Genomic DNA, 10,374 nt, shown 5'->3' with positions numbered 1-10,374 from the left:
GATACGAGGGCATAGTCGACTAGCGACGTGCCACGTCGAGTCGCAGAGAGAGAGAGAGAGAGAGAAAGATGTGTGTCGTCTAGGCGACGCGGCAAATTGTCGGAGTTATAAAAAAGTTTGAAAGAATACAAGAAAGAGATTGTGCATTTACTCCAAATAATTGCGAAATCGAAGGACAACATATACTCAACTGGGAGTAAAGGAAATACTTCACTCGTCGAAGGGACACAGGAGCGCGACAGAGTTAGGGGCCTGGGGGTCCTGAGCCTCCTCCGTGCTCCCTCACCAGTCAAACAAATAACTTCCGTCCCGATATCTATCATGTTAATTACTTTACTTTTATGATAAATATATGAAAATGTTGTACCGTCGACCCGTCGACGTCGTACCATAATAACGTCCTATACACATTCGCACGTTCGTAGAAACTCAACATCTTTTGCGATCGGATATCCGGAATTTATATTTACATAAAAATAACTAATAATAATCCGGATACACAACCTGTACACAACCCAATACCTGACATCATAGGACATCATATCGACACCGGTTCCACAAGCGTCTCTCGTACACCAACCTGTGGTTCACACCAGCGGCCAACGTGAGGAAGACCAGATAGGCTCACCATCGGTCCCATACGTCGACATTCGTGGAAAAGCTATCCTTCCCTGTCTGTCAGGTCCTGTTGAACGATGGAAGAGAGTACCGACTAGGGTATATCTTTGTGTAATGGGATTCCGTGTGTTACGTTTTACGACCAATTAAGCAAAGACCACTCTTAGGATTAACGATGAAGGTCTATGTGTGCAATAAGTCTTAATTTTTGTCAATACCACTAAGCATTTATCCTTATGTTATAACTGAATTACAATAAGTATATTATATATAAAGAGGGTCAAAACAGTGCCTCTGAATAAAAATGGGAGAGTTTCTTGGCCTTAGCCTTGGCTTTTACTGACCTTAGACTTTTCGTCTTTGCCTTAGCAATTTTTAGGTTTGCTATGGGTTGGGATACCACACTACGTGTCATTTTAGAATAGGCGCAGTGAATGCAATCGCCCACAGCAATTTTTTTGGCACCCTTGTTACGAATTTTATGCTACCGGCTTCTTCTTTCTAAGGTCCACCGGGGTTAAACACAGGTAGACCTGTCACTTTTACATAAGCCCTGTTCATTTAACGGATTGAGTGAACAGTACCCGTCATGAGAGATTTTGAAAAAGAGTGTGACGGTACGTAATAAATGATTAACTTACCCTCGAATTGAATTAGACGTTTTTATCTGGAAATCAGTTAATTTTTCCTAAGACAAGTGAAACTTTTAAAGACTTGCTTGAGTTTTATAACTTCCATAGCTTTGCAAACCCCTTTACATACAAATGTCTTAAATTGAAAATTTATAACACTTGTACAAACCGAAACGTCTACATGTACTTTAAGTCACTAATATATAAAGATAAAACATAACACGTATAACCTATAAACTATACGAATTATATACAGAAAAATTTTCAGGTTACTACTACCATATTCTTGAGAAGTATATTCCCCGGTGTGTTTGATATTTTCGTAAGAACGCAACTTATGAAAGTAGAGGTTGAGTAGATTAGACATAAGTCAAGATTTATGTCGAATCACCCACTTCCGAAACGAATGTGACCAACCGATCCGAGACCAGACTCTTGACAGGGTTGTGTCGTCCTACAAGTAGTTTTACTGTTAACAGCTGTTACCTTCTATTAATATTAAAGGGAAAATTAACCTGCAAATGGGTTTCTACTCTCTTTCTCCTCTCTCTCTCTTCTCTCTCTGCTCTCTCGATTGAACGCTATTGATGGTCTCTATTTACATAGAATCAAATTTATGAATCATCGCACCTGGCCTCCTGTGTACCGACACAACACCTACGTTAATATGACTCAAATGTTTCGTTAGGAAAACCGATTGTACCTAACGTCAATGGTCCTGTAAGAAGTAGAGCCTACAAGGGACTACAGAAAAGGAAAAGAGAAGGAAAACCGGATCGACTCTCAAAAATAAAGACTACTTCCTGTTCCGTCAATGCTCCAATGTAAAAATTGTTTTCCCATTTAACACTAAGTTAGTTTTCGTTAACGTTGGGTATAACGTAATTTCTTAATCGAACGTTCTTTAAGAGAAACGAGAATCAACTAAATACATTTTGTTTACAGTTCGCATAAATCGCACTCTCAAATAGGGTCGTACGACGACGTACAAAGATGTTTCTGAATCCACACTAGTAGTAAATCAGTAATAGAATACCAATTAAGATGTGTTTGTCAACCTTGCCTGTTTGGGTTTGAGGTACTTAAATTGTATTGGAGCAATACGACTGTTTCACATCAGAAAAGTTGGCCCCATATTGATAAAGTGTCAAGGCAGTACTGGAGTTTTGATTACCAACGGAAAGTTTTCAGGAAGACTATTTTTCACTAGAAGATAACCCTAAAGCAAAGGATCACTTACTTGTAAACCTTAGTCCCTTGGTGGACGCCGGATTCTGTACTAGATAGTCCAATTTCGTAAAAGGATTTTTATGTGTAAACGACATATTCGACTTAACCTACCCTAGTAGTTTATCCAAAACGCAAGAAGGTAGACCGTGTAAAAGTTTGACGGTAAACAGGCACAAGTAAATAATTTACCACTTATAAATCGTTTGATAACATTGAATTAGTCATAAGTACTATAACACAACAAATTAGGTAGTGCATATGAGTTCAGACGTAGGAAAAACACGGTCAATGATTCTTGAGGAGTGAAAGTGGAACTTACAGTCAAAGAAACCAGCCAAAATCTTTATTTGACATACGATAGTAGCCCGTCCTCGGAAGTCTCGGACCCGAACTTACTGCTCCTTGTCCGTACCCCCATATTGTTTTCTGCTACTTCCACGTAATAGCTGTCACAGTCCTTAATAAATTCTCGGTATAGTCCCGTTTCTCAATTAGTAGAATTAAGTAGTCCTAAGATGTAAAACTATAAAAAAATTTACGACAACTCTCAGGGAGTTGGCATTACTGCTAGTCATGATTTTGTGGTTCGACCAAAAATTTAGAGGTGTAATGTAAGTAAGACTGTTACTACATTACACCTGGCACCGACCTAGGTAATTTTCTCGTTAATTTCGTAGGGTTTTAGAAACGGAACTTATTATCTTTGGCAAAAAGTTTACCTTTTCACTACAATTTCGTGAATAAACAGTGATGTTCCTTGTTAGCTTTCTCACACCCGGTGCAGTTACAGTAAGTTAACTATTCCAAAGTTTACACTACGAAGGAAAGGAACCGATTACGAGTTGAGATTTGTGATTTGAGTAATTGTTAAGTCCGCTCGCAAAAAGTGTTTACGGCGACTGTTTTTTGTTTGTTTGTTTGTTTGGCTTTTTGGTAACCAAACCGAGAAATTTTATACTAAACAACCCACCTACGAAGGACGTACCGCCAGGTCGTCAGTACAATCGTCACAGTGTGTTACAAAGACATCATAATAACACAGTATTGGTACCAGGTAGATTGTACAAACCAAGGGCAAAGGAAGTCCCACATAAGCGCATACTTACAGTACTACTTGGTAACTGCCAAAAAGAGACAAAGTACAATAACGACAGTAAAGGGGATTGTGGACCTGATTGGACCCGCTCGGTAAGACGACTTCAGTTTTTACAACGAGTCCAACCATGTCCTCCGAAAAACCGTGGTGTCCGCGTAAACTCTCTCCCTACTTTTCCCCTCCGTCGGGGGGTCAATGGCACTAAAGAGTTACGTAGGGGCTACTCTCCTTTTGTTACGGATGGAGGGGTTTTTGACGAAGTGAACTGTCCTGTTTAGGTGACACGACGAGACAACATGGAGTCGCCAACGTCAAAAGTTAAATTGTAAGCCTTTTAACCTCTAGCATCCGTATTGTCGTATTTTGTAATGACACTCTTACGGTTGTACCCTTGTTGTGAAACGTTTCTACCGGCGTGTACACCCATACACAATTTTTATAAGCCAATCGGTAAAGAAAGACCGGATTAAATTACGTCGGGGTCTAATTTTGGAGTGAGGTCCAACTCAAGGCGTTCGGGAGGTCTCGCATAAAGCGAGACACAGGTGGGTAGTAAATTAAAGGGTAAGTTTACGACAGGTAAGTTAGGAAGAAAAAACGAAGTCGAACCAGAACTTTTCCTATTACTCAAGACTGTTTTACTCTATAGGGTTTATGTTTTTTTTCACTGTGAGAGTGTCCTTATTAACTCTCGTAATCATATCAGTGATAAGTTATTTGGGAAAACCTTCATCAAAACAGTACTTTGCTCTGCTCCATAACTAAAATATAGTCGTAACAAATATGGATAGATACGGAAAGTTTAACCATTTGTCATTTCACCACCATGTAAATTTCAACCACATTACTTAAACTATACTCCAAGAGTACGTCCTCTTTCAATCAGTTGAAACTTAAAGATTACACCTCCTATCAATTTTTACCATATTTTTTACGACAATCACTATTGTTCAATTCAATTTTTGTAATTCCAATGGCTACAATTGACATTGTGTAAATTTTGTGTCATCCGTGGCTGAGGGTGAGGATCGTAACCATTGATACACCTCTTACATCTCTTTTACAAGTTACGGCTGAGGGATTTCGGACAGTGAAACTGGAGTTTCGGCGACGTGTGGTGTCAGGTGATGTGTCCAAGTGGAAACAACGGGGGACTAATAGGATAGGGTCCTGACAACCCCCTCTCAACGTAGGATTAACTGTAGCGGCGGTAGAGGGTAGAGTAGTTCAGAGGTCACCCCCCTGAACTCGGTCGTGCGTGGTATGATTGTGTCGACTGTTAAATTGGTCTAATCAACAAAACAAGGACTTACTGTTCGGTTTATAAGATGACACTATTTTTCCAGGTGGTACATTAGGGGTAAGTCCAAGTGGATGAAATGAGAGGATTTTCGCTTCGTTCGAGCTGAATAACTTATTGCGAGAACTCACATACGTCACAACAACTTCGAAAAACTCGTCCACACCATATGCACACAAAATTCCTAAGACTTTGACGTCTACATCTGGATCGAGTGTAAGAAACACAACTCATGTACCACGAATACATATACCATAAATTACAGTGTACCAGTAATGTCAAATTTTACACGTAAACATAAAATAAAATGGTATCAAATCTCATATTCTAACAGTTGGTTGACGAGATAAAATAAGAACAATCGATACTTTAAATCCTTTTCCAGGAGAAGGTCTACAATTCCAGAAGAGTTTGAGATAGAAGGAAGTACAGAGAAGATAGAACAAACCAACGGAATTAAGACAGTAAGTACGGTTGTACTTTGGTTTCGTGTTTGATCAATAGATACACTATTAATAATGTCACTATAATAATGTAAATGTACCACGAAATACTCTATCCAATAATTCAAAAGGAAACACAAATATTCAAAATGAAAATTCTAAGAAATACAAGTCTCAAACCCAGAATGAACCATACTAGAATTTAAAACGGTTAGCTGTTGTAAATCAAACTGTACCTCACCAAAGGTTTTGGCTGTCACGACAACATATATTCTGCAGAGTTTTGGGTCTTACGGTGTTTGAAACAAAACAAAAATGTAAAGGAGCATACACAATTAAATGAACCGTTATTTGACAAAGACTAAGACCAAAATCGTCTAATCGAGTTTAATCTCAACCAAATGAATATATAACAAAGTAAACTTACCAGTCATAAACTGTTATAACTGTAGGAAAATCAAGGACTTCAAAACTTTCAAACAAATCGATCGAAAAACGTTCAGTAGACCTTATCGTAGACCTAACAATCAAATATCAATACCGGAAGATATTTAATGGAAAAGGCATGGCATTCTCTGGTCGCGTAAACGAAAAGTCTTCGACCATAACCATCATTTTGCCACAAATCTAGATGAGACACCTTTAAGAAGTTCGTTTAACAGCTCTGCGGTCCGCGGGGCTCGGCCTCGCCTCCTGTCCTCACAACTCTTATCAATCCCGGGACCGGACAATTGTTATTTGTTCCTACTCGGAACCAAGTTTTGCTTCCCAACTCTGCCACTGTGCTACACTTCCCGCCCCGCCTAACTGTACAGAAAGCGGCGAGATGCATTTCCTTAGAAATCGACAAGCAGAACCGAAACTAACATTTCTAAACGAACAATGGCGGACACGTACAATTTGCGAACGAGTTCTGCCTTTTGTAAACTGAATTTATCAATAATTTGTCAATAAATCAGGGCGAAAAACGTCACTTGTCCACCGGACAAGTCAATTGAAAGATCTACTTGTCCAATATTGTAAATAACATGTCCCGGACGGTGGGACGTGTACTTTTTCGCACACTGGCATGTGTCTGTATGTCATCCGCATATTTAAGCTCTGAAAACAGAGTCAAAAGAATAAAGTCAATCAGTTGCCTTCATGTCTTCTAGCTCTGGTCACTTGTGGGGGATTACAGTGCAGCCTTGTGTCTCTGCTTCCCTGTGGCTAGGGTTAGGGTTAGGGCTAGGGTTAGGATTAGGGCTAGTCCAAAGTAAAGAAACACTGATTTAAAAGAGGTATATACTAAGCCTTTGGCCAATATGTTTTTAATTAATCTCTGACATAATTATCCAGCACCAATCCAAAAGAAACCTCAAACTTGAGACACATTAGGTGCTGGAATAATTGAGTGAAATGTACTTGCATGGAATGACAAACAGAAAAGAACACAGTGGTAGATTTCCAGATAATAGCCCTAAATCTCTGAAATGGCATCTATCTCTTCATTCTTAGAGAGAGAACCATCCAAAACATTAGTAGGATTTAAATGAACTAGAATATCAGAGTGTACACTTCCTCTCTTTGCTTTTTGGAACAAAAGCCTCCATTCTCAGTAATGCTCCTGCAGTGCAGTAACACTCTCTCTGCTCTTCTTAGCTCACAGCGCCCCTTGTGGCCAACTCCACACATAACACACACCTTCCTCCTGTTCCAGCACTGCTGTGCAAACCTTTTTCACTGCAGTTACCGCACAATAGACAAGCTTTACACCAAACAACCCCAATCAGATAAGAAAGTTCTCTGTGGCGGGGCGGAGATGTTACAGTTAGGATGCAAAACAGAACGCTGACATGGCAACAGCTGAAGAGGGGGGGGGGAACCCAGCAGGCTCCTCATGCATTTATCACTGTGAACAAGTTTAGTGAGTCACCGTCAAAATTAAATATTTCTCAGAATTCTTGTGATGTAGCCCCTGCAGGAGTTTCCAGGAAAAGAACCAGCCAAGTCACGCAGTAAGAAAGTTTGGGCTGCAGAATACACTTTTCCAGCCAATCCCAGTCTCTTTTAGGGGAACATGATCTCAGATATGACAGAGGACGATGCGGAAGAGAGACTGAGCGTTTGGGGGGGCGGACGTATCCGATTCATACCCCACCTCCCACCACATCCCCTTTTTAGTCCATAACTGACAGGGTATTAATAATTAATGTGGACAATTCTCTGGCGTCTGCATGAGTCATACTTTCTGCTACTTGGGTTCCCAAAAGCCCCATAGCTTGGATTAACACAGAAAAAGATAAATGTGGATCTTTAAAACCCTAAATTTCAACGTGGATAAATGTTTGATAGGTGCCTTTAAACAGATGGAGGGGTGATACCTGAAACACGATAAGGCCTGTGCCAAGAAAAGCTTAGAAGCTTTAAAAGTGAGAGCAAATTCAGGATGTTTAGACATGGAAACAAAACAAAGAGAGCAAGAGGTGATGAGGCTGCATTAAGATGGGCAAACTTGGTAATATTACATAGTTGAAATTAGATTTTCTGAAATGTTCATCAGGTCTGAACCACACAAGCAGTGTTTAAATGTTTTAGACTTTCGTTTTGCCTGAATTAAGATTTTAGCCTAAAAAAACACATTAAAACAAATGATGGTGAAAGGAACTGCATGACCTAAGATGCTTTCATGGCCTTAGGTGTAGCAAACACAAATTCCCCTGTCAGCTGCCTAGAACTAAACACTAAGCAAACATGTATTACGGTTGAAGGATAGCTAGTGTTTGCACATGAACCGAACAAAGTACAGCATTCTGTCACTTGAGTCTGCCCAACACTGAGCTGCCACACAAGCCAACCTGTGCTGTGGGAAAGGAAGAGCGGGCATTAAAGGACTCGCCAGTTTCAGAAGAGGAATCTTTTGTTCTTTCAAAGTAAAGCAGCCTTGAAGAGCTAAAAGGACGTTAACTAAAATAAATAGGGGGACACATTGCAAATAGGTGCTGATTTTAATACCTTGATTTCAACATGATTATACAAGAGAAAATTAACCAATATACAGGAGATTTATGACCGATAGAAAATTGTATTTATTATACTTTCCAAGATACATTCTATTCATTTGTAATGTCAATAAACACTCATAATTTTAACGTAACAATACCTTTTAAATAAGGACCGGATAGAGTTAACTTGATAAAAAGAATTCCGAAATAGAACCTGCCTTGACAATATAACCTCAAACTAAATAAATTAAACAAAAAAATTATTTGAAGCCATTATGACCGAGCATTTTCTTTTTTACTAATATTGCACATGGTGTTTTATGATATGATTCTGCCCTGATCGAACAATTTTGAGCTTCAATTCAATGAGCTTTTCCTCGTCCCCTGCAACATGTTCTCCATCCCCCCAACAATACCGGAACCATATCAAGTTTAATGCACATTTATTTTGGTTGCATAATGTTAATAAGAAACCTTTTACAAGATACTGTGGGAGATATAAGAATAAGGAAACTGCTGGAAACCTCACAGACTCTATCAGGCCTCGGCTTGTCGTGCGACACAATAAAAAGGAAACATCACAGATCACATTTCACAACCCTTCGTCCACGTCGGGTCCAGTTCTCAGGAACAAGAACCCTTGAATCGACTCAACAGTCCTCAATTAGCCTCTGATGCATCGTTCTATCAAGTCCTTTCCACTCTTCGTGTATTATTCTCTCTGAATAATACCAATAACTCTTTAAATAATCCTGCATAGAAAAATAAATTAACTATGTTGTTAAATTCTTTTACTACCAATTGAGAGCTGTTAAGGGGGGGGCGGATCACCGATTGAATTATACTAGCGGTTCGTTTGACAATTCTGGCTTGTAGTCTCTTGTTGATGACGTTCCGTCGCACAATGTGTGTGTGTGTGTGTGTGTGTGTGTGTGTGTGTGTGTGTGTGTGTGTGTGTGTGTGTGTGTGTGTGTGTGTGTGTGTGTGTGTGTGTGTGTGTGTGTGTGTGTTTGTCCTTCCTTGTAATTTACAAACCAGTCCCACAGATACAAATAATGTAAGACTTACAAAATAAATTCCAGGTTACGCTTACATGGCAAGCAGCTTTGTAATTTTTTATCCTCGGGTTTGTCATTTTTCAGAAACAATGTCCTCTGACAGTGTGTGTGCCGTTTCACCCAAAACATACATGTAGCAAGTTTGAAGAGAAACACAACTCCATTCTGAAGACACTATATTTAACATGGCTCCGTACACAAAGAGAACAAGTCATGAAATCATTCCCCAAAAAAGAGTTTTGCAGCACCTACATGGAGCCTCCTGGCAAACAGCAGGTGTTCTGCTAATGGAGGGTAATCCAGACAAGGTGGCAGACAGTCTGCAGCCGACTCCAGAGGGCAGCCCCAAGAACAAACAGATATCCCCGCAAATAAAAAATAAAAGCAAAGTAGCATCCATTGAGTCACCAACTCTAAATCTCATCCCAGAAGCGGTGATTTAGGATACTTTCCAGAGCAAAAGAACAACAAGCAACGAGCCCTCCTTTTAGTTTTTTTTCTTGTTTCTGTTAAAGGGGGATTGAAGACGGCGAGGGATATTCTCAAGCACTGTTTTCAACACCCCATCGATTTGGTTGGAAAAACAAAAGGAGGAGAAAAAGAACAACGAGAAAAACTAAAAAATAAGAAGATAAGTACCCATTTCAATAGCAGCAAAAAGAGAGTATGACTGTCTGGTTGCTTTTTAGGGTGTCCTGCTGTATTTATGTGGGATTCGTACATGTGTGAATAATCCAAAAGGTCTTTTACTGTGAGATAGATCCACGATGATTTTAGTAATAGCTTTTGTGATGTGGAGCCATTTTGTCCTTCTCTGCATTGGTCATTAAGGACTTCCAGAAGGCACTTTTTCGCTGTGTGTGGGAGTGTGTGTGTGTGTGTGTGTGTGTGTGTGTGTGTGTGTGTGTGTGTGTGTGTGTGTGTGTGTGTGTGTGTGTGTGTGTGTGTGTGTGTGTGTGTGTGTGTGCGGTGTGCTGCTGTGTGTGTGTTTGTGTGTGTGTGTGTGTGTGTGT

This window comes from Notothenia coriiceps, unplaced genomic scaffold, assembly GCF_000735185.1.
Source record: "Notothenia coriiceps isolate Sejong01 unplaced genomic scaffold, NC01 NC01_scaffold00037246, whole genome shotgun sequence".
Taxonomy (NCBI): Eukaryota; Metazoa; Chordata; class Actinopteri; order Perciformes; family Nototheniidae; genus Notothenia; species Notothenia coriiceps.
Note: the sequence above shows the minus strand (reverse complement) of the source record.